The sequence below is a fragment of the Cebus imitator genome, unplaced genomic scaffold, assembly GCF_001604975.1.
Source record: "Cebus imitator isolate Cc_AM_T3 unplaced genomic scaffold, Cebus_imitator-1.0 Scaffold7, whole genome shotgun sequence".
Classification (NCBI taxonomy): domain Eukaryota; kingdom Metazoa; phylum Chordata; class Mammalia; order Primates; family Cebidae; genus Cebus; species Cebus imitator.
This window is the reverse complement of record NW_016107322.1, coordinates 5,668,020-5,693,712: the sequence shown is the minus strand read 5'-3', so window position 1 is coordinate 5,693,712 and position 25,693 is coordinate 5,668,020. Positions and strand designations below refer to the sequence as shown.

General features: G+C 33.9%; 1 long non-coding RNA gene and 1 other non-coding gene across 2 annotated transcripts in view; one reads left to right on the top strand and one right to left on the bottom strand.

Annotated features, from left to right (window-relative positions):
- LOC119472861 overlaps window positions 1-25,693 on the top strand; it is a 193,895-nt gene that overhangs the window by 42,267 nt on the left and 125,935 nt on the right. The gene's annotated exons all lie outside the window — the stretch shown is intronic.
- On the bottom strand, window positions 306-412 carry LOC119472977. Its single transcript, XR_005202151.1, has one exon. It is a non-coding gene; the product is annotated as a U6 spliceosomal RNA (small nuclear RNA).

Below are 25,693 nucleotides of genomic sequence, written 5' to 3'. Positions count from 1 at the left end.
TCACCTACATCAGGCATTTCTCTTGGTGTTATCCCTCCCCATCCTCCCGCCCCACTGCTGTCCCTCCACTCCCCTCCCCTCCACCCCCCAACCTCGCCCAGTGAGTGTTGTTCTCTTCCCTGTGCCCTAGTGTTCTCATTGTTCATCACCTGCCTATGAGTAAAAACATGCAGTGTTTGGTTTTCTGTTCTTGTGTCAGTTTGCTGAGGATGATGCTTTCTAGGCCTCTCCATGTCTCTACAAAAGACACAAACACGTGGTTTTTTATGGCTGCATAGTATTCCATGGTGTATATGTGCCATGTTAAAAATATGTAACGCTTCATGAATTTGCATGCCATCCTTGCGCAGGGGCTATGCTAATCTTCTCTGTATCATTCCAGTTTTACTATATGTGCTCCCGAAGCGAACACATATTTCTGTTTTTTTCATACTGCCATTTCTTTTCTAAAGATATGCAATCTTATGCCAACCGTCAGAGAAAGGAAGGACAAGATTATGAATATGTGCAATGTCAATCAAAAATGATTCAAGAGAAATTATATGTATATCAGGAAACTTCTTGTTCTTATTGATGCTCAAGCAGGGTGGAGATGACTTGAGGCATAATTTAGTTAACACTGTTAGCTATTTAGACGTATATTGTCAAATTTAGAAACACATTTGTGGTAATATAATATATAATTTTAAAAAAATCGTGATTTTCTGACGGATTTGTGATAATAGTAGGTTCCATGAATATCTCTCAGGAAGATATTGATTTTTTTACCAAAAGGTAAGACTTTATATATATATTATGGGGATATAAACATAACTATCAAATGAATATTTGATTCAAATGATTTATTTTATATTCACATAAATCAAATGATTTTTTGATATTTGTGAATATGAACATTATATTCATCAAATAAATTTGATATTGATGAATATCGAATAAATGGGAAAGAAAACACTTATGATGAGATGGAAATGTTTCCATTCACACAAGACATTCTATACCTAATTATTACCTTTTGTCACTCATCAACAAAGATAATATTAAGTTGTTTATTGACATTTTAAAATATGCACTACTAATTTTGTTCAGTAAAATATAATTTACTTAATCTGCTCTTACAATTCTATTCTGTGATGTTTTCCAATATGAATAGTTATTCCAACCACTTTTAGAATTTGTATCTTTCCAGTGTCCTTTCATAGTATCTTTTAGTATAAAACAACCTTTGGGAAAAATATTAATAACATCAAGTCAACACACAGAGTGCCTATTCATCTTTGTTCATTCTATCACTTGCTCTATTTAGATGAAAATCATATAATCAAAAATGTCAATGTATTATCTGTGTAACAAAGTGTCTCCAATGACACATTTGGTATAAAAGTCATGTTGTACTAATTTGAGAATAGAATAGATCTATATCTCATTCTAATAATAATTCTGAATGAATAATGTGTGGCTATTTCAACTGATGCATTAAATAGATAAAGATATTTCTTGGAGAGTTCAGTCAGTTGGCTATGCCACCAGTTATAATAGAAACCAATTTTCGAGCCATGAGTTTTTTTTATTTGTTTTTTGTTTTTTACAAAAGGCACTGTTTCTGTATACTGGTAGTAAAAAAAATGGATCATCCTTTTTGATACAACTAAGTTGAAACATTTTTTCATTGTTTCCTGTAATTTTCAGTTTGCCATTTATTATTATATTTGCGGTATTTATTTCTATGTGCCTTACACACAACTCTCACAAACTTTGTTTCTCTGTTTGCTTTACTCTCTTTTAAAACAATTGTTCTAGTTTGTCCTGATGAAACAAAGTACCATAGACAGGGTGGCTTACAAACAACAGAAATTTATTTCTCACAGCTCTGGAGTCAGGGAAGTGCAAATTCAGGGTACCAGCATGGTTGGATTCTGGTGAGGGTCCTCTTCCAGGTTGCAGACTGCCATCTGCTCATTGTATTCTCACATGGCAGAAAAAGGACTGGCGGGCTCTCAGGGGTATCCTTTATAACAGCACTAATCCCATTGATGAGAGCTCCACTTTCATGACCTAATTTCCCCCAAAGGCCCCACCCCCCTAATATCACATTGGAGGTTAGGATTTCAACATATACATTTCCAGCCAACATGTACATTTCCATTGGACAGTCTTATAGTCTTTTCAGTGTTTACATGCATAATTTACTGCAAGACTTGGAATGAAACTTCTTATCTTTGCTTTTTCTATATTATATATTTTATCTCAAGCAAGCTCTATATTACTAGTGATATTAAATTTCAGTAAATGGAAAAATTCTTTGAGACTACTATATTCTCTTTCATTATCCAAACACCTCTATTTTTACAATTTGATTAGTGTTCTTGACAGTGTTCAACCCAATTGAATTACACTGGATGTAATTGCCTGTTTTTAAAATATATCTTTGGATTAAAAGATAAATATTATGAAGAACCTTGTCTCATTGGGCCATCAGTATATCATGGCTGAGAATATCTCAGTTAAGATAATGTGTTACTCCTCTGCTTTCTCAGAAAATGAACACTAAAATATGGAAGTAATTGATTCTGAGTGTTTAATGTGAGAAACAAAGTTTATACTGAACATTCTAAACCATTGCCAAAAGTCAACTTTAAACTTTACTCAAGACATTTAGAATTTTACGGTGTCAGCTATGGTAGATAGTCTCACACCAAGGTCAAGAGTCACCAGAGTGATTTATATAAAAGAGAGTACTGAGTGCCACCCCCAGAAATTCAGATTTTTAACTTTTTTTCTTAAATAAAAATGGGTAATCTTTTTTTTTTTTTACTGTACTTTAAGTTCTGGGGTACATGTGCAAATTTTGCAGGATTGTTTTATAGGTACACGCATGCCATGGTGGTTTGCTGTCTCCATCCCCTCGTCACCTGTATCTGGCATTTCTCCCAGTGTTATCCCTCCTCAACCTCCTCACCCCCTACTGTCCCTCCCGTAGCCTCCTACCAACAGACCCCAGTAGGTGATGTTCCCCTCCCTGTGCCTATGTGTTCTCATTATTCAACACCCGCCTATGAGTGAGAACATGTGGCATTTGGTTTTCTGTTCTTGTGTCAGTTTGCTGAGAATGATAGTTTCCAGATTCATCCATGTCCCTACAAAGGACACAAACTCATAGTTTTTTTTATGGCTGCATAGTATTTAATGGTGTATATGTGCCGCGTTTTTTTTTTGTCCAGTCTATCATCGATGGACATTTGGGTAGGTTCCAGATCTTTGCTATTGTAAACAGTGCCGCAATGAACATACCTGTGCATGTCTCTTTGTAATAGAATGATTTATAATCCTTTGGGTACACACCCAGTAATGGGATTGCTGGGTCAAATGGGATTTCTATTTCTAGGTCCTTGAGGAGTCACCACACTGTCTTCCACAATGGTTGAACTAATTTACACTCTTACCAACAGTGTAAAGTGTTCCTATTTCTCCACATCCTCTCCAGCATCTGTTGTCTCCAGATTTTTTAATGATCATCATTCTAACTGTCAGGAGATGGTATCTCAACGTGGTTTTGATTTGCATTTCTCTAATGACCAGTGATGATGAGCATTTTTTCATCTGTTTGTTGGCCTCATAAATGTCTTCTTTTGACAAGTGCCTGATCATATCCTTCACCCACTTTTGAATGGGTTTCTTTGTTTTTTTCTTGTAAATCTGTTTTAGTTGCTTGTAGATTCTGGATATTAGCCCTTTGTCAGTTGGGTAGATTGCAAACATTTTTTCCCATTCTGTTGGTTGCCGGTTTACTCTAATGATTGCTTCTTTTGCTGTGCAGAACCTCTTAAGTTTAATTAGATCCCATTTGTCTGTTTTGGCTTTTGTTGACAATGCTTTTGGTGTTTTAGTCATGAAGTCCTTGCTTATACCTGTGTCCTGAATGATTTTGCCTAGGTTTTCTTCTAGGGTTTTTATGGTGTTAGGTCTTATGTTTAAATCTTTAATCCATCTGGAGTTAATTTTAGTGTAAGGTGTCAGGAAAGGGTCCAGTTTCTGCTTTCTGCACATGGCTAGCCAGTTTTCCCAGCACCATTTATTAAACAGAGAATCCTTTTCCCATTGCTTGCTTTTATCAGGTTTGTCAAAGATCAGATGGCTGTAGATGTGTGGCATTGCTTCCAAGGCCTCTGTTCTGTTCCGCTGGTCTATGTCTCTGTTTTGGTACCAATACCAGGCTGTTTTGATTACTGTAGCCTTGTAGTTTAGTTTGAAGTCAGGTTGCATGATGCCTCCTGCTTTGTTCTTTTTGCTTAGGATTGTCTTGGTGATGCAAGCTCTCATTTGGTTCCATATTAAGTTTAAGGAGGTTTTTTCCAGTTCTGTGAAGAAGATCAATGATAGCTTGATGGGGATAGCACTGAATCTATAAATTACTTTGGGCAGTATGGCCATTTTCATGATACTGATTCTTCCTAACCAGGAGCAAGGAATGTTTTTCCATCTTTTTGTGTCCTCCTGATACCAAAGCCTGGCAGAGACACAACTAAAGAAGAAAACTTCAGGCCAATATGCACGATGAACATTGATGCAAAAATCTTCCATAAAATACTGGCAAACTGAATGCAGTAGCACATCAAAAAGCTTATCCATCACGATCATATAGGCTTCATCCCGGGGATTCAAGCCTGGTTCAACATATGCAAATTTATAAATGTAATCCATCCCATAAGCAAAACCAAAGACAAAAACCACATGATTATTGCGATACATCCAGAGAAGGCCTTCAACAAAATTCAACAGCCCTTTATGCTAAAAACTCTAAATAAACTAGGTATTGATGCAGCGTATCTCAAAATAATAAAAGCTATTTACAACAAACCCATAGCCAATATCACTCTGAAGGGACACAAACTGGAAGCATTCACTTTGAAATCGGGCACTAGACCAGGATGCCCTCTCTCCCCACTCCTATTCAATATAGTACTGGAAGTTCTAGCCAGAGCAATCAGGTAAGAAAAAGAAATAAAAGGTATTCAATTAGGAAAAGAGGAAATCAAATTGTCTCTATTTGCAGACAACATGATTGTATATTTAGAAGACCCAAAATCGTCTCAGCCCGAAATCTCCTTAAGCTGATAAGCAACTTCAGCAGTCTCAAGATACAAAATCAATGTGCAGAAATCACAAGCATTCCCATATACCAATAACAGACATAGAAAGAGTCAAATCATGAGCAAACTCCCATTCATAATTGCTACAAAGAGAATAAAATACCAGGAATACAACTAACAAAGGATGTAAAGGACCACTTCAAGAAGAACTACAAACTACTGCTCAAGGAAATAAGAGAGGACAGATTTTTTTTTTTAAATAAATCTGAGTGTGTCTTTTAAATTTACATTTTGTACCAGCAAATCCAAGTTATTCTATTATAGGTAATCCGCAGCTTAAAAATATTTGTTAGAACATAAGTATTTTTTTAGAAAATATTCGTTAGATGATAAATATTTTAGACTTTTCTTAACAAATACAAATTTATACTTTTTAGACAGCAAAAAAAAATGTTTAAAAGAACTCTGAATTCCTTTATTTATTTATTTATATTTTGAGATAGAGTCTCACTCTGTAGCCGAGGATGGTGTTCAGTAGTGTGATCTCAGCTCACTGCAGCCTCTACCTCCCAGGTTCAAGTGATTCTCATGCCTCAGCCTCCTGAGTAGCTGAGATTACAGGCACACACCACCACGCCTAGCTAATTTTTATATTTTTAGTAGAGACGGGGTTTCACCATGTTGGCCAGGATGCTCTCGCATGGTCTCGAACTCCTGACCTCAGGTGATCCACCCACCTCAGCCTCCCAAAGTGCTGGGATTATAGGCATGAGCCACCACGCCCAGGCTTAATTCTTTTAAAACCATGAGGAGGCAAGGGGTGTAGTGAACCGAGAACATGCCTCTGCACTCCAGCCTGGCTACAGAGCAAGACTCCATCTCAAAAACAACACAAACATACCAAAAAAACTCATATTCATTTCTTAAGAACTTGATCAGTAGTCTGTCTGCCAGCTCTTTCACTTTTTTTGGTCATTCTATGTTTATATCTGTAATGTGCTATTGTAGATTTGCTGGGATAATTCTGATTTTAATCGTTTTTTTGTGCTTGTAACATAAAAAATTGAAATGTCCCAGAAATTTTGAACCCATCTAGAATCTAGACTCTGTCCCTCAGATTCCCATTCATATAAAAAATTCAGGAAAATTGTCCCTCTTTGGGGTTTATAAAGCATGATTGCAAGAGCTAGAAATAAACCACTATAGAAGCATAATATTTTAGAGGCTGAAGATGTCACAGAGAATATTGGTCCATCCTTGTCCTATGTATGAATTCGCTCTTTAGCAAAGCACTGGGCATGTGTTGTGTTCTAGAGTATCCCAAAGAGGTATATTCAATCATTTTCGAAAACAGTCATTCTGTTAGGAATCCATGTGCAAGTAGCAGAAGTCCCTAGTACAGTAGCTTAAGTAGAAGCATATTTACTTGTCTCGTATTACAAGAAGCCTGAGATTAGGCCACAGGGCTAATATAGACTCTCAAGAATGCCTTCAAGATTTCAGGCTCCTCTTTTTTCTGCTCCGTGTTCTACTGGCAACTTTTATTTTCAGTCTAGCTCCTTCTTCGGTAGATGATTGCTACACTTTCTAGGCCCCGATAACTGCCTAGGAAAGAAGGAAATAACAAAATAGTGAAAAGCAGCGCTCTCTCTGTCTTTCAATTTGAAAAGAGATTTGCTTTCAACATCATCTTATTACCCAGAATTGTTTCACTCTATCTGCTCTGGCTTTATGAGAAGCTAAAAAATTGAGTAATTTTACCTTTGTACATTGATGTCCCAAACTAAATGAGAGTTCTGACAGGAAAAAAGTGAGAATACATATTGTATCAGAAGTTTGCTACAGATAGTATATCTATAAAGAAAAATATGGATATATAATATATCTATAAAGAAAAATATAATGTCTAAAAGACTCAGAACAATTAATATAGACATAAAGACATAAATTATTATTTGCCTGTTATGTGTATTAACTGTTTGGTAGACTATTGTTTGGGAGACATCATGAGTCTTCATAAAGCTCATCTCACCCATGACAGCAAAATGGGGGTTGGTGACTAATTATTAGGTAAAACATTCTAAACTAATGAGAAAAAGGAAACCTTGAGTTAATCTTGGGAGCATAACATCGAGTGAAAAATGATGATAAATGCTCAAAAACTGCTAAAGCTTTAATAATTGGCACTTTCCTTAATTGTAGCAGCCAATAAGAAAATAACTGCTGTGTAGCTAACCTCTGCATGGATTGTTTTTGTTTTGAGATAGAGCATTGCTCTTGTTCCCTAGGCTGGAGTGCAACGGCGAAATCTCAGCTCACTGCAACCGGCGCTTCCCAGGTTCAAGAGATTCTCCTGCCTCAGCCTCCCGAGTAGCTGGGATTACAGGTGCCCACCACCATGCCCTGCTAATTTTTGTATTTTTAGTAGAGACGGGGTTTTACCATGTTGGCTAGGCTGGTTTTGAACTCCTAACCTCAGGTTATCCACTGTCTCCATTCCCAAAGTGCTGAGATTACAGGCATGAGCCACCGCACCTGCCCTCTGCACTGTTCTTATCAGTTTACCTTTAAGACTGACTTTGAGGATGTCCTAAATTTGCAGCTGCTTCACTTCTGAGTGATCCTGGTTTTTTATTTCTTGTTGTTCCACAGTAGACAATTACTAACATACTCAAATGATGAAAATCCTCAACAACTGCAGTCACTTTTGGCACGTCCAAAATTGAAGTTTTGCTATGATAGTCTAGGGTGGGTGGTATCCCAAAGAGGTATATTGAATTACTTTCATTTTTTAAATTTTTATTTATTATTATTTTTTGAAACAGAGTCTTTCTCTGTCACCCAGGCTGGAGTGCAGTGGTGCAATCTCAGCTCACTGCAACCTCTGCCTCCTGGGTTCAAGTGATTCTCCTGCTTCAGCCTCCCAAGTAGCTGGGATTACAGGTACCCACCATCGTGCCTGGCTAATTTTTGTATTTTTAGTAGAGACAGGGTTTCACCATGTTGGTCAGACTGGTCTGGATTTCTTGACTTTGTGATCCACCCATCTCGGCCTCTCAAAGTGCTGGGATTACAGGCGTGAGCCACCATGCCCGGCCTCGAATCATTTTTAAAAGCAGTCAGTCTGTTAGGAATCCATGTACAAGTAACAGAAGTCTCTACTACAGTGGCTTCAATAGAAGCATATTTACTTGTCTTGTACTGCAGGAAGCCTGAGATTAGGCCACAGAGCTGATACAGAGGCTCAAGGATATCCTCAAGATGAAAGGGAGGTTTCATTGTTCACTCTCAGAGATTCCTCTGGCAAGCCTGGTGTTGGGCAGAGGCTGGAGTGGAATTCAGATTATTCAAAATTAATCAGGTCAGAAATAATCCTGGTTATTACTTTATACCATGGTTCAGTTACTTTTATAGGTGAAGATGTGTTTTGTGCCTAATCCGACAAAGACATCCACCCCATATTATGTTAAGTGCCTGCATTTGTTCTGGGAAGAATAACCAGAAAACCTCTCAAGAGAAATTTTCCACTATAAAATGTAAAAGTAATTTTATGTGATACATAGATCAATATTACTTGATAAATGTATTGCACAACTGTCTTAAACATTTAAATATACATTAATAATGCTTTGGCATATATAACAGTTATATATCCCATATGTATTAGAATCATTTTATAGAAAAGATCAAAATATATATATAGAAAGAATTCACAGGAAGATACAGTTGGGATCTGTGCATACAAAAAGGGTTTAATGGAAAAAGAATGCAATACCTACAGAAACCATAACAGATCATTAAGAACATTTAAAAAGACCTATGTCTGCATTTAATGGAGAACCTATCTCTTATGTACCAATTTACACTAGAAGATTGAACAACTGATATTATTCTTCCATTCTTTAATTTCTTTTTGCTTAATTGATTTTTGTTTTGTCTTAGTTATCAGTTTGTCAGATAGCATGTGGTTTGTTATTTTCACGGAGCTCAGATTTTCCAAAATAAGTTAAACTTCTTTGCCATTATTTTTTATTATATATATATATGTGTGTGTGTGTGTGTGAGTGTGTGTGTGTGTGTGTGCATATACCTATAGATATATATGTGTATGTATTTACACATGTTTCCTATAAAATAAAGATAGCAATATTTTATATAACATTTTAAATACTCTGCAATTACCCTTTGGACTAGAATTGGTAAGCATTTTCTTTTTTTTTTTCTTTTGAGACAGGGTCTCACTCTGTCACCCAGGCTGGAGTGCAGTGGCGTGATTTCAGCTTACTGCAGCCTCTCCCTCCTGTGTTCAAGTGATTCTCCTGCCTCAGCCTCCTGAGTATCTGGGATTGTAGGCACTCACCACCACACCCAGCTAATTTTTGTATTTTTAGTAGAGATGGATGATAAGAATTTTTAACATATGTTTTTACGTTTATATAAATTTAGGGCTACAAATGCAGCTTTGTTATATGGATATACTGCATAGTGGTGAAGTTTGGGCATTTAATGTAACTCTTTAACATCAGTTTTGTCAAACTTCTATCAGTCCCACAGTTTGTGAAGGGTTTTAAAGTTTTGTCATAGTGTGGATTATGAAAATATAATATTGTTATTAATGTCCATGGGTCTTTTAAATGACTATAAAAATCTGTGGCATCTGTATTCATTCACGAGGAATTTCTCTAACCTCAGAAGGAATGGGATGTGGTTGTCAGACAGAGAGATCCTGATTAACTCTCATACACAATGGTAGCTCCAGCATAAGCATGATCACACATGGACAAGCTAATTTCATTCTACCCTTATGGAAATCCGCCAAACCCCACTATACTTTCAGTTGTAATAAAATAGCTTCAGGCAAATCTGACTTTTTATTTAATTCTTTGTGTACTGTAAAAATAAAAACAAAACATGTTTTATGCTGAAAAGTTTACCATTTCTAAATACATAGTATTACTATGTATGAAGCCATACAGTTACCACCACTATTACTTTGGTGTTCATTTTCATTTATTTTTTCCTAGGTACTGATTTTATGTAGTTGGAATCATAGCATCCAAATAAGTTTGTTCATTTTTATATAAAAGGACTATTAACCTTTATTAATTTCACTCCAGTTTGGTCACTGGCTTCCACTTTATTGCTGTTATATGGGTAATGTTTATATGACTGATAATGGCTCCTGTGCAAGCTAAAGAAATGAAAAGTTTTACAAATTTGTGTCAGTTACTGAGCCTAAAACGGAATCTTTACTTCAGCATATTTGACTCTTAGATGTTTTAATTTTTTGAAAACAATTACTAAAAGTATCCCCATGTTTTACTTGACCCAGTGTACCTCATGGAAAGTTAAATACGTTTGAGGGTAGTCATAGTCTCAGCATGACAAATTCTGTAAAATGATTCTAATATTGCATTCATATGTTTGTATTATGTATAAAGATATAAGTATTTATGTGGATGGTCTGAATGTATGTGTATGTATATGGAAAGAGAGAAATGATTCATAATAGATTTTACATTGAAATGTACTAAGCAAAATAAGAGGAAAGTATGCTGCAGAATATAAAAGCAATAGAGACAAGAAATTAAAAAAAAATAAATAAAATGTACACACCAGAAATAAAACCCACTACATGCTTCTGTATATTTGTGATAACTAATAATCACTGTCATTATGTACAAATTAAAAATAACAGAAAATTTTATAAACCCTATGAATATTGTGTTTAAGTTTTTATAGTATAGGACTTAGACAATAGACTGGATAAATTACCTTTTACAGAAGTTTAGTTATTAACGATTATTTTTAGGGTATCATCCAGAGAGATCCAACACTTTGTTGTAGCTGATTTAAATTATGATTACAATTATGAAATATTGTATCTGTGAAATTCAAAAGACTTAAATACCAGAGTAAGCACTGAAATCTATTAGAAACTCTGGTGCATTTGTAGGTCTAATGTGAATTGATATACTGGTTCAATTTTAAAACATGTTAATTCAGTCCCCTGTGCCATGCCACTGGGATTAATATTATTATAATATGTCGTATCACTTAAAATTAAATTATGGTATATTCTTTTGTGATAAAAATTAACTAAAGTGAATGAAATTATTTCTGAGTCTCTAACAAAATTACACATTCCTTCGTTTTACATAATTTAAAATAATATGAAAAATCTCAATATTTGGAGCTAACCTTTCATCATTCAAATTATAACTAAAAACATAGAATTGCTGCAGTATTTTTAGATTAAACATAGTTTTCTTTCATGTGAAATTCATATTGAAATGTCATCTAGATAATGCTTTGGATATCTACGGCTTTCTAAGTTTGCATCCATTCTAATAGATTATTTGAAATGAATAACCATTGGCTTCATTGAGACAGTAGAGTAAATCACAAACTTCACAGAGGTTTAGTGATCTTCCAAGGACAGAATAATAAAGGTAATTTAGATTACTAATGTATTAGTCTGTTTTCACATTGCCATGACGATACTACCTGAGACTGAGTAATTTATAAAAGAAAGAGGTTTAATTGACTCATAGTTCCTCATGGCTAGAGAGGCCTCAGGAAACTTATAATCATGGTCGAAGAAGAAGGGGAAGCAGGTCACATCTTTTTTTTTTTTTCCCCATTTATTTATTTTATTGCATTTTAGGTTTTGGGGTACATGTGAAGAACATGCAAAATTGTTGCATAGGTACACTCATGGCAGTGTGATTTGCTGCCTTCCTCCCCATCACCTACATCTGGCATTTCTCCCCTTGCTATCTCTCCGCAGCTCCCCACCCCCTACCGTCCCTCCCCTCTTTTCCCCCACTTGGCAGGTCACATCTTACATGGCGGCAGGAGAGAGAAAGAGGAAGAACACAGAGGATACCACCATTTTAAAAACCATCAGATCTCTGAGAACTCCCTCATCCTAAGGAGAACAGTATGAGGGAAAATGCCCCCATGATTTATTTACCTTCTATCAGGTTCCTCCCTTGACTTGTGGGAATCACAGTTAGAGGCGAGATTTGAATGGGGACATAGAGCCAAACCGTATCAACTAATTTGTCATTTGGATTATACCACTCATTGGGAGGCACAGTACATTATATAACTTTGAGGCATAACTTTCATCTGAATAATATTTTTTATCATTGCATTTGGACACATTTTTGCCAGTGATGCTAAAAATAGGTTAGGTACCAATATTTAAATCTACTGACTGCTTTCCACTGGGGGATACATATTTTCAATGGTAAATAAAAGAAAATAATTTTCTTTTCATATTCCCTTAAATTTTACTTGGAGAGTAGATTGCCTGGTAATCACTCTTTCACCCCCGTCTCTTTTCTTAGAAGCAAAATTGCCCAATGCTATATTGTGGATCTTATAGGACAGCTCTGGGTATGTATTTCATTGACACTCTGGTTCACTGTCAGGTTGACAGACCTAATGGAGATATTCTGTACTGCATTTATCACAAGATTTTCCTGTAAGTGGATATCAATCTAGTTTCCACTCCTAAAAATATTAGTAAGAGTATCAAACAGATCACTTCTATTAGCATTTTTCCCTTTTACTATGTAAAGTCATCAAAGATAATTTTGAAGACTGATTCATATATTATGAAATGTAGTATTGTTTTATTTTACTAATTTTTACTAAATTTGGAAATGACTCATTATTCTATAATTTTCAGAGAGATGAAAAATAAAAGTTTTTTCCCCATATTTTTGTGTTGGTAGCCTTCTTTAAAATAGAAAGTATGAATTTATTTAAGCCAAATCAACTCAGCAAAAAACAACAAAATAAAGACTTTTGACTTCACCCTGTGTTATTTTTATTACTGCTGGTGGAGAATTCATTTCTCAATTCTTCCATTTATTTTGATAAACATGAATAAATCTGTCATTGAAAAAATATCCTGTATTTCTGTTCCTGTTTTTTAGTGCTACTATGTCACTTATTTTGAGTGTGTCAGTTACCAGAATAAATAGTTCCAATAAAGTTCCAATGAATACTGGTTCACAAGTATGTCTAGCATGTCATCTATACTAAATAATTTCTTAAAATGTCATTTTTTTCTCCAATTGTACTAGGTACCAAATCATTTCTATTTTTTACTGCCCTGGAATAAGTTATGTGTACTTCAGTTTACATCTATCTGGGTATATTACTAATGGCAATTAATGGCTTAGGAATGAAAAGTTCTGTTATTCAAACTTAGGTTTATGCAGAGAGGCACCAACATGAGTGTTAATACAATAGATACATTGTCATAAATTATTGCTCTTAAAATGTCAAATTTGTTAATTCCATTGAAAGAAATATTTCAGAATTAGCTTGAAAAAAGAAAGCTAGCCAATTATCTTTCACTGCAAATGTAATGGTTTATCTGTAGAATAAACAGAATTTGTTTCCCTTTGTTTGAAGATTTTGTGGTGAATACATTTCATTCATTGTGTCCCTTTTTGATATTGGACTTTCTTAGATTCCTTAAAGACAGCTTCTTGAAGTTGAACTGGCTTCAAGATTTAATGTTTCCTTTCCTTCAAATTGGTTCCCTATGAATAAGTGTGTGACCCAATCACACACTCATTTATTTCTATTTATATAAATAAAATTAATTGTAAAATGACACTATTTATAAAAATTTCCTAGTCATAAAATAATAATTCTGTTGAATTTAATAGCAAGTATTTATTAAAATATTCTGCTGGTATTTCTACTTTTATATTTAATTTTAAGAAGTATAAAATATAACTGGAAAACATTTCAGGAAATATATTTAAATTTTGCAAATATTTAGGATAATTTCTGCCAGTGTGTGGTAGCTATTTAGGGGGAAAATATGGGATAACACAGGACAATTAACTCTTGTTTCAGGATTTTGCTTAGGAAACTGATATTAAATAAAACACCTTGAGTTCCCCTAAGTATCTTGTTGAAATATGCTAGTATACGATTTTTATTATGTCATCTTATAGAAATTATAGAATACAAAACAGGTATTATCTCCTTTTTGTACAGAGAATAAAGAAATAGAAATGCACATAGAAATAAAAATATTAAATAATCCAGAACTACATAAAAAGCAAGTCCAATTCAATCAATATACTTGTATTACTCACTGATAATATCCATGAATTGGAAGATTTTTCTCCAACTCACTTGTCTCATGCTACACAGGAGCCTATTCTGAATGTTTTTCATGGAGAAAAAAAAACCTCATACTTTCATTTAAATTAAGGCAGTAATTCTCCTCTGGAGGATTGGTTGTATAGTTTGTAATAGGAATGGTATAGATAATTTCTACTATAGAGAAATGCTAATGATAGAATCATTAATGGCGTTAAACTGTTAATGGAAGTATGTCATGTCTCAGGATTCTGGGATGGAAAAAGATCGGCAAACAGTAAACTGTAATATTGGTCACTGGTAGTAGCTTGGACAATCCTCTTCTAGGATTTTTGTATTTGATAGGGAATCATTGAATATCAAATCCCCCACTCTAACATAATAAAATAAACTAGTAAGGGAATTTCAGTTCCTCTTGAAGACAGAAGACATTTTGGGGCTGGTATTATATTTAGGACCTTGCCACTATGAGTTTCTACAGCAGGTACATGTTTACTTGATATGCAGTCATGAGACTCCGGGGCCAGTCTTCACACTAACATGTACAGTTGTGTGTATAGACAAGACACACACATAGTAAGCTTAACAGCAAATGCCTACTTTTTCCTCTGTGTTTTCTACTCAAAGTGTTGGTCCTGGGTAAACAAAAGTTTTGATTATACAGTTTTTATTATTAGATACCCCATATCTTTTTTGCTATCTGATCTTAAATGATGCATTGCCTACAGTAAAAATCGACTGTCCACTGGCAGTAACTTCAGATCTAATACTTGTCAACTTGTTTAACAGTGTGTGGGATAATTCTACCATATTGTTTACTATTTCTCTTTTCCCAAAGATCAGATGTGTTTGTCTCTGGCCATATATATTTAAAACTTTCTAGTTTATATTTTCCATACAAAGATGTATTTAAATGCATCAATTCCCATAGCCTGAATTATAGTAGCATTTGTAATAGCATTTTACACTTCAGTTGATATTGATTTTCTAAAATACGTTTGCCTCAAAAACATTCTTTTTTTTCATTTGGCATTTTCTTTACATTGAAAATTGTAGAAGTGTAGTCATTAGAAAATCATTTTTATTTGACTGGGTCTTCTTCAGACTTCAGTCATGTGTCCTACAAAAAGTTAACGGTTTACCAGACATTTTCACATTACTACTTTATGCAATGGGATAATGTTAGTTTTTTAAAAAAGAGAAAGCTTAAACTTTTTCTCTTTATGATTTGGCTTCATTTATTGCAAAGGATTGCAAAGTAATTGAAGGAAAATGAAAACTAAATGAAATAATTAAATAAGCAATGTAATTTCTAGGTGTTAATTCAATTCTATTTCTAATCAATTTTCTGTATTTTAAACTTCATTTGCTTTCTATCTACTTTTTGCCTGCAGGCTTAGATGTCTCAAATTATGGGATGGATACATCCCCTAGTACTTAGCATGATGACACAGGGGAAAATGCCACTCAGAAGACTAGACTAATACATCTAACAGTTATTTCATTATTTGGTGGCCTGAAACCCCGGATGGCCATATCTAGTTGATTTTATTGTCTTTTTCCATTAAGTATCTGTATTGTAAAATTGTATGACTTGGAAAGGACACATTTTGATTTACTTAAGGTGATCTTCTGAGATATTTTGAGGGAAAGAGGTAGTATACCAAAATGCAAATGCTACACAAGGTAAGTGAAAACCTTTTTAATGTATCTTGGTGAGTAAATTAAACCAAGTTTACAAATATGAAATACGTTGACATTTATATGGATTCAGTTGCCAAATCTCCATGTCTCTTACTAACACAGGTACAAATCTGGAAAAAAAATTAACTGAAGAATTCACTGATTTGGCATGTAAAAGCCTTTTCTATAAACCATGGGATCAATTGTCAGTCCCTTCTTGAATGACTACTTATCTCTAAAACTAACAGAGTTGCTATTGAAGCTGAATACATTCCTTAAAAACAAGAAAGATAAGTAAAAGTGCACAGGACACTGTTTGTTAGCATTATAAGAAATATCTTCCATAAGTGATCAGGGTATGAAACTTATGGTAATTTAATTTAAAAGTTGTTATCAAAAAAGTATTTTCAGATATGAATAGGTAACTTCTTAGCAAGCTAGTCTTCTATGGAAGGTGCTTATATCTGAATAAAAATGATTTTTTCTTAAAATTTGCTTTCAAGATGTCATTTAAAAGAAATAGGTAAACTTTAGTGGATTTCTTACTAGAAAGCAAACCCTCCATAAAAATTCCACCATCGCTTTTTGCAGCCCTGAATTCATGAGACATTGACTAAATTAATCTTGATTGTCTTTTATTGGTCCTTTTAAAAAATTAGCAATAATTAATTAAAATTGTTATTGCTCGGTTCTAAATATCTTTGCTGGCCATGTCTATAGAGAATAGGGGAATGTTTTGAGATAATCATTAACAAATTTCCCAGATTATTCCTTACTACAGATTGCTTTATTATAAAGCTGATATTCATAGTTTGATTACGTTAATTTTTTTTTTCTTAATCTAACTGCATTAAAACATATATGGGATGACAGGTCTACCTGTCATTTACGACATACTCAGGAGATTGACTAATTTCTAAATCATAGCCTAATTAAGAAATAATGGACATTAAATCAAACTGTGTGTGTATGTATCTTTACGTGTTTGTAAATTATCACTGTACCAAGTTCTTTATGGCACATCCAAAGATCTAATTCTTTATCACTCCTCTGCTCTTGGAGTTTTTGTGCATACCTTTGCTTCTCTGTGGCTAAGCACATACCCCTGAATTATATGATTGCATGTGGCAGCAATCTCCCTTATCGACATCTTGAAGACAGATTAAGTGAAGCTGGATTTGTGGATTTTGCCTTCATTTGTGTCAGAAACCAATGCCCTCTCTCCTTTGGTAGCCAATGCCAGTTATGAACAAAAAGCCGTAATGAGTTTTCTTTCTCCTCCCCCATATTCTTAGTGATCTGAATGTGGGATTTCAATTATTTATTGTCTTCCAAGAATAAGTAAATTTTGAGTTTTTCAATTATCTGGAAAACTTCCAAACCCCATTACTTCCATATGATATTTACCCAGTTCTTTTCTCTGATAAGTCCTGTTTTGTAAGGCTACTGTATCTAATAGTAAGCTTGCTAATTGTGACAGTCTAAAAGCTTACTCTGAAAGCTGCTTCTAGAGAAATCTAATTATTCCTGGTTGGGAATGTTCTTCTGGTGATACCACTAGCCTCGTGGGTACTAGGCATGTCTAATGATAGGTGATTCATAAGCTCAATGTGACATTTCCCAATGAGTTGTTTTGTCACGGGTTATCCATTTTGTCAGACATGTTATTTCATCCTGAGCTTTAATGTGACTATCATGTTGCTGGGCAAGTAGCTGAGAGTGTCATATAGCTTGTCAAAACGATAACACCATTTGAACCTGAATACATAATTTTAAAATTAGAGCTGTGAAATTTAAATGAGGATCTTGTTAAGTCACAGCTAATTCCTTTCTTACTCAGTAACCTGGGGCCTAATGTATGAGTATTAGGTTGCCGTCATCAGCCTTTGCAAATAAGTTAAATCAACTGAAGGGTGTAGTTTCTTGCTGGGGCAGGCTCTGTCACCTGTTTTGGGTTAAGTTACTGTGGAGTGCATGTGAAGATTTGAAGAAAGCAGTCTGTTGAGATGACAAACTTCTTGAATCAACTGTGACAAATGCCGAAACCCATCTGTGGTTTTTTGGGTATAATTCTAGTAGTCATCCCCCTTCGAACTTGAAAGTTAGTACATCTATTACAAAGCAAATCTGTTATGTTAGTAGAAATCGTTTTGATATAGTAACTTTGCATGTGCTCTGTAAATTCAAAGGAGATTACGAAGTTCCAGCATCAATACAGCATAGCTATATTAAAAATAGCTGTTCTTAAAAATACTTTATTGCTTAATATAACTACCTTTTAAGATAAAATTAGAAGTTGCTTGCCCACATAGAATTCCCTTTAATTAAATTATTTTGAAATTAGCTAGTAAAGAGGCATTTACAGAATTTGAATTAGTTGGCACAATTTTAATAAATTTCTTTGTGTTGGTATTTGGAATTTGTTTGCTTTTAAAATGATTATAAATAAACGTATATATGTATACCTACACACATACATATACACACATATTTACACACACACATACACAAACACACACACACACACACAGAGAAAGAGAGAGAGAGAGAGAGAGAGAGAGAGAGAGCAGTGATGTCTGTTTCTAAAATCATTGTAACAATACATTAAGCCAATTAGTAGTTGAATCAAAATAAAGAATGCAGGAAAAGAAAGATCTTGTAAAAATAATAGTAAGCTTTGCAACTATTTAAATATAAAATTAAAACTTAGCCATCAAGTGTAGTATTGTAACAGAGGTATGCAAACATTTAAATCTAGATAAGGTAAGTATAAGAATATTCACATTATAAAATTAGGAAGTACAAAGAAGTGAGGTACGGACGTATGAGCTGCTAATGTGTTTATATTTTACAAATCCTACAGAATTATACTCATGTGAGATATAGTTTTAAAACAAAATGACATCACTTCTTAATATTTTTAATAACTTCTTTTCTTAAAAAGGAAATTTAAAGAAATCATATCTTTCTTGACAAAGAAATATTAGAAATTCACCACTATCCTTAGCGTTTTTTGTTTTATTATTTTTATAGTCTATTAAAATTAAAGATTTAAAAAACCATGTGTATAATGATTCATTATTCCTAAAGATATCATTTACTATCCATCCATACATCCATTCATCCATCCACCCATATCTAAGCACAGAAAGATTCTGAAATGAATTTCCCCTCATACTAATTCAAGTTACCTCTTTGTGAGGACTTTCTGTGTTTAAAAATATTTTGCTGTACTTTTTATTCCCTAATAAATAATTTTTTGATTTTTTGATTTTTCATTTTGCAGTGAACATGACTCTTAGTAGAAAAAGCAAGAAAATACTTTTTCTTAGAAGAATACTAATAAAAATATGCTAAGATATTATTGTGGTTAACTCTAGGTGGTAAGAATATGTATGATATAGGTGGCTTCTTTACTTCTTTATATATTTTTAGTGTTTTTTCAATTTAAAAAATGTAACTTTTAAAATTAAGAAAGACAAATCATTGTAAAACCTATTATTGGCAAGGTATGGTATTTCAAAGAAAAAATAATTGAACAAATTGTTTTCACCATGTGGAATTATATGCTCCCTGTTAAGTCAGCAATCTCAATAATATTTCCATTCCTTTAGGGAGCAGATTATGAACCTTATAAAATGGGGTAGGATTTTTCATGGGGATGAAATTCATTAGAGCAATATCTGGGTTCTGTAAAAACATCTGGTGGTTTTGGTCATTCTGTCTTATGTTTTGGCTTAATTTTCTACAAAGTTCCAAGGTACAGTTTTAAGAATAACTCACAGATTTTTCTGTCCCTGGAATTTTGACCAATAAAAGTGGTTTATATTGATGGAATAAACAAGTAGCCTTATAATTGTGACAGTTACAAACTTTTCTGAAATATGTATATGTTTTATTTTTAAAATTTAAAAAGTAGATGTCACACATAAAATGGGTAGGCCCATTTCATTTTATAAGGGAAGCACCCAGAAAGGTCCATATGTATTTGTGCTCAAAAAGGAAGCAATGTATGTGTCATTTCCACCCCCTTTTTATGTTATCAATATTGCCTAATGTCAAAGAAAATTAGTAATAATGGAATTAGTAATAGGAGTAGTAGAATCAGTGGAATAATAGTGGCAGAATTAGTGCTCATGAATGAAAAACTAATCAACCTTTTTTCTTTGAAGTGAAATCTGGGAAGAAAGAGAATAGAATTAGGTACATGTTAGAAATAGAAGTGGCAAAGTATGTGAAAAATATTTTTGGAAATAGCCGTCTCTAATGTTTGGACAGAATGTTCTTTTCTGTGGTTTGTTAACATGCTATAAATTTATTAACAAACTGGTATATACCAAATTTAGAATCAGTAGACTGTACTTTATGAAAGTGATAATTCTTGTTTTATCTTTTTGTCTCAGTACTTTGCAAATTTCCTGCAGAGTGACAGGATGTTACCACGTGGGACAAAAGTGTTTGCTGAAGTTAGAATTGACTTAAGTGTAGGAAATGGATCAATTCCAATGTGGGGTTTTCTATTTTCTAATTGTAGGCAAGCAAGAAAGTGGCTTGATCTTAATCCACAAGAGCTCAAATAAAAAATAATTGCTTAAATTGTTTTACTAATCTATTGTGACATAACTCATAATTATGAACAATATTAAATATTATATTCACCTATATTTCATTTTGTTTTATTATCAGATATTTTTAATCTCTGGAACCCACCACAGGTTTCTTGAAAACAAGTCTTTATTATTACATACCACAAGCTGAAAAGGTTGATTAATGTCTCATTTACCAAAAGCAATTCTCTCTTTGACATTAGATTATATTGATGAGACAGTATATTATTTGGGAAGCATTCTTGACTTGAAATAGCAATTGTAGGTTTGAGGATCTCTTCTGTCCATTGTAAATTTGGATTGAGGTGAGGGGTGGCATCTGAGTTCTGTGAAGCCCATTTCTGAGTTGTTAAATGAAGATGAGATTATCTGTCTTTTGCAATTCTGAAGGTTGTTAAAATCAAAGAATTAATGAATGTAATGTGGAAAAAGGTGAGGTAGTATCCTAGTGTAAGATGTTTTGACTATCAGTGGATCTGGGTATAGAGTAATTTTTCTGATTTTCATAATTCTGTTTAACTAGTTATATCTATTTCCACTTTTTTGCCTCCTTTGTTTGGTTCAGTTCTAGTTTTAGAAGGTAACACTTTGATTATTTGCGAGAGTGCTCCAATCCAACTCCCTCAGTCAACATTTCCTTCCCTTGGACCTCAGTCTATGATATTTTATGTAAATATCATAAAGTTGTAAAATATAGTTCTCAATAGGGGACTTCTCACTTGTATTTTAAGTAAAATAATTTCTATTGTGAACTGCATTCAGTGATTTGAGATAAAATATTGGAAGTTTGTGGAAATCATTGAATAGGAACTTCTGAGTCAGCCCTGAAAGAAATTTTCTGAATGGGTAATACAATTCCCTCCTTCTAATAAAAATATTATACATCTCACATTTAATTTATATTGATCGCTTTCTGACATGAAAATAAAACATTCTTTATATTATGCAGCGTTCCTGTTAGTGGTACTACCAAGAATATAAATCTTCCCTTGTGACTTCTATTGCTATGCTTTTTTCCAACCTGAAGTAACCCCAACCAGGTTTTTAATTAAAGAGTAACGTGAGTCACCGAGTGTATCACCCCTTTTATGCATGATCCTGTTACCATAGCATAAATATATTCCAGCTCTCTTGTAAACTTGAATTTTATAGATAGCTAATAAAATTCTTCTTTCCAAAGTTTGCAGTTTTACTTCCACCTTTAAAAAATGTTGTAGTCTCTTGGCAGTGCTTATATAAAAATATGTGAAGTGTGGGTAATGTACAAGATTTGATTTGCAAAGGTGGACGTGGCAGCCTCTTCTCATTTCTTGGCCTATTTGGAAAATTAAACGATACTACTTTTCCCTACACAACTTATATTTGGTAGGATATTTTTATTTACTTAATTTGAAATTTAAGACTGAATTGTGGACTCCAGCATAAATATTTTAGATTTTAATCAATGTTTCCTTGTATGTAGCATTAAAACAGTTAGTTCTTCGAAGTTTTTGTTTGTTTGTTTCAGACAGAGTTTCACTCTTGTTGCCCAAGCTGGAGTGCAATGGCACAATCTTGGCTCACTGCAACCTCCACCTTCCAGATTTGAATGATTCTTCTGCCTCAGCCTCCCAAGTAGCTGGAATTACAGGCATGTGCCACCACACCCAGCTAATTGTATTTTTAGTAGAGATGGGGTTTCACCATGTTGGTCAGGCTGGTCTCAAATTCTTGACCTTAGGTGATCAACCCACCGCGGTCTCCCAAACTATTGGGATTACAGGCGTGAGCCACCATGCTCATCTTGAAGAAGGTCTTTAAGAATATCAATGAACATTAATACCAGTAATATGAAATGTTAGCCACCCATCATGAAGATTACCATATATACCCACAGATGGTAATAAAGGATAGGGCTTAAGAGTGTGGTGTTTGCAGGCCAACTAACTTCCAACACTTACTGGCTTTATGACCTTGAACAAGCCTTCCTAAACATCAGTTTATTCATCTGTAAAAGTGAGAATAATTATATTACTGCCTCTTAGGTTTGAGAATATTAGAGATAATACAATTGTTTTAGGGCCCACCACAAAGAAAGCACTCTAAAATGTTAATGGTCTCATTAATTATTCATTTATCAGATTACAAAATCTTCTCTTTTGCTAAGTTCTAATTAGGAGGCCTCAAAACTTTTAGTAGATGGTTTAGGAACTTGGGTATAGTACATTAATCAAAATCTTGGCTATGGCCGTACACCAATTAAGGATTCCTTAGTAGGAATTCGAAACTAGGTAAGTGTCTATGACAGGTCTGTCCCTAACCCAAATTATTATTATTTTTAAAATTCCTTGCATTTTCCTTTTGTTCTGCCATACAATATGATTGTTTTTTTCTATATGATGTTATCTTGCTTTTCTGTTAGAGGGCTGTTACGTGGTATGCTAAACTTTTAGATTGCCAGAGATTAGTCTTTATTCAGAATGACTGAAATAGCTATTTTTTTCTTTTTTTCTGTTTTTATTATGTGTCTTTGGAAAGGTTTGTTGAGTGAAAATTACCACATAAAGTTTGAAATAGTATTAATACCTTTAAATGTTTTCTTCACACTATTTTTAAGGCATCTTAACTATAGATAGGTACATAGGTAGATACATAGATTAGATACATGATAGTTAGGTAGATAGATAGACAGATAGACAGATATATGGAATGCTTCATTACAAATAGTAGACACTTGTTGATTTTTAAAAAGGAAATTTAGAAAGCAATTTTCCTCAAAACCATTTTTTTTCTTTTTTTTTTTTTTTTTTTATAAAGGATAAGTCATTCTTACAGTGCTCAATGGTGAAAGGTAAAATTTATCCAATTTTAAGTAGGGATGCTGAATAATGTAGAGAAGACACAAACACTTGTTTTGGAAACAGAATATTTGCACTGTGGGCAAAGATGTGCCATTTGAAATTGAATGTTCTTTTGTTCATTTATTCATTTTTGCCCTTGTCTGGTAAAGGATATTGGGAAAGATCTGTAATTAAAGATAGAAGTTCAAAAAGAAAGAAAAATAGCTTTGAAAACAAAACAGAAGTGCCAGGAATGAGGCTAAAACGATAACATAATGTTATATGCCCTTGCTATAAACAGGTCATAATTTTTGTTTCAAGATTTCTAGCAACCAATGCAAAAAGGAAATCTGGTGAAATTACACAAGTTTAGAATATCTTCAAGGCCACGAATTAAATGTCACAAAGAAGATGAATGCCTATTTTCTTGATATTAGGAACAGGAATCTCCCATGGATTCTAATAAGAACATGGAAAGGAAGTGATTACTTCAATTGTAATATCTTTTAAAAGCAGTGGTGAGTTTTATAAGCAAGTCACAACTTTTTCAGCCTATACACTCCCATAATTTGGAGATGTTTGGGCTTCCTGTAAGGCTCCTTTCAGTTTCAACACACATGACTCTAAGCTGGAACCCGATGAGTTCAATGAGTTGTTAAATGTGAATGTGATCAAACTGAATTAAGAAGCTGTTGAGAAATTAGCTCATCCTCAGTTTCTGAACTTTATGATTTTCTTTTCATTCCTGATATTTCCTATATCACAGAAAAAAAAAGTCTCATGGTAACTGCTTTTACTTGTGAATATTTTCTATTATTCCAAGAAAATCATTTAAAGACATGACTTTTATTTTTAGCATATTCTGATTGATGCAAATATAAGATCTTGCATAGCTTTCAATAGTCAATGAAATATTGGATAAAATGTCTTTCTAAGAAGATGGCCATATATGTGTACTTTTTCAAAAATGTTGCTTTTTGACTATTATTGTTTACCCATTCGTCTTTTGGTTTTGCCTTACCGTAATAAAAGACTTATTAGTTTATATTTAACTTTCCATTTTGAGTGACTAATCATTATCCAACGTAATTCAAAAACTTCACATTCCTTCTTATCTTAGAACTACTTTTGTCTTACTATTCTGATCCTTTCTTTTATAAGACAGCCTCATGAAATCTAAATACCCACCATGAAGTGATTAAATGGCAAATAGGTTTTCCATTTTGTTTGTCCTTAATTTTATTCAGGTAAATAATTGGATTGCGCTTAACTTACGTGGAATACTGCAATTTATATTATGTGTCATAACAACAAAGTTAAATTAAGGAGCAAGGGAAAGAGTTGTGCTTTTCTACAAACTAGTACAACTTACAATATTATGCTGGCTTTTTTATTATTGTCACTCTTGTTTCTCCTATAGCACAAAGCCTCTCTTTTTGTAATTTAAAAAAGTATCCTTCTCAACCGTTCTGAGACTATTATCTCTTAAATTTGTTTTGTATCATCATATTCTTTGTCAGATAACTGGTCTTGGGGAGCTCAGTGGATTGTGTGAAAAACTTTGATACAGCTGGGGAAGATTTCTAACAGGATGCAGTGTTTGAGGTTTAGGTAGGAATTTTCCAGGTGAAGAAGGGAAAATGCCATTAGATCTACAAGTACTATAATTCAATAGTTGGGTGCTGGAAGTAGAGATAAAAATTTCATTGGCTGAAAAGTTTTCAGCATCAAGAATTAGAAGCACACTCATATAGCCTGAAACAAAGGTAACAAGGCCACTCACATAGAGTGGACCAAACAAGATAGAAATTTACATCTCTGTCTCTCTCTCTCTTTTTAAATTATACTTTAAGTTCTGGAATACATGTGCAGAACGTGCAGATTTGTTACATAGGTATACATGTGCCATAGTGGTTTGCTGCACCATCAACCCATCATCTACATTAGGTATTTGTCCTAATTCTATCCCTGTCATAGCTCCCCACTCCCCCATGGGCCCCCATGTGTGATGTTCCCCTCCCTGTGTCCATGTGTTCTCATTGTTCAACTCCCACTTATGGGTGAGAACATGCGGTGTTTGGTTTTCTGTTCCTGTGTTAGTTTGCTGAGAATGATGGTTTCCCAGAAATTTACTTCTCTTTCACATGATGATCTTCTGGAGGATCTTCTGGTCAACCAGAGCAGGCATGTGGCTCATCAACATAAGACATCTACAGTCTCAGATTCCTTCTATCTTATTATCAACCATTTTTACATGATCGTGTGAAGCTTCCGGAACTGTCTGTGTATTATGCCAGTAATAGAATATAAGCAGAAATTAATGATCATCTGTCTTTTTTCTGTTCACACAAATCAG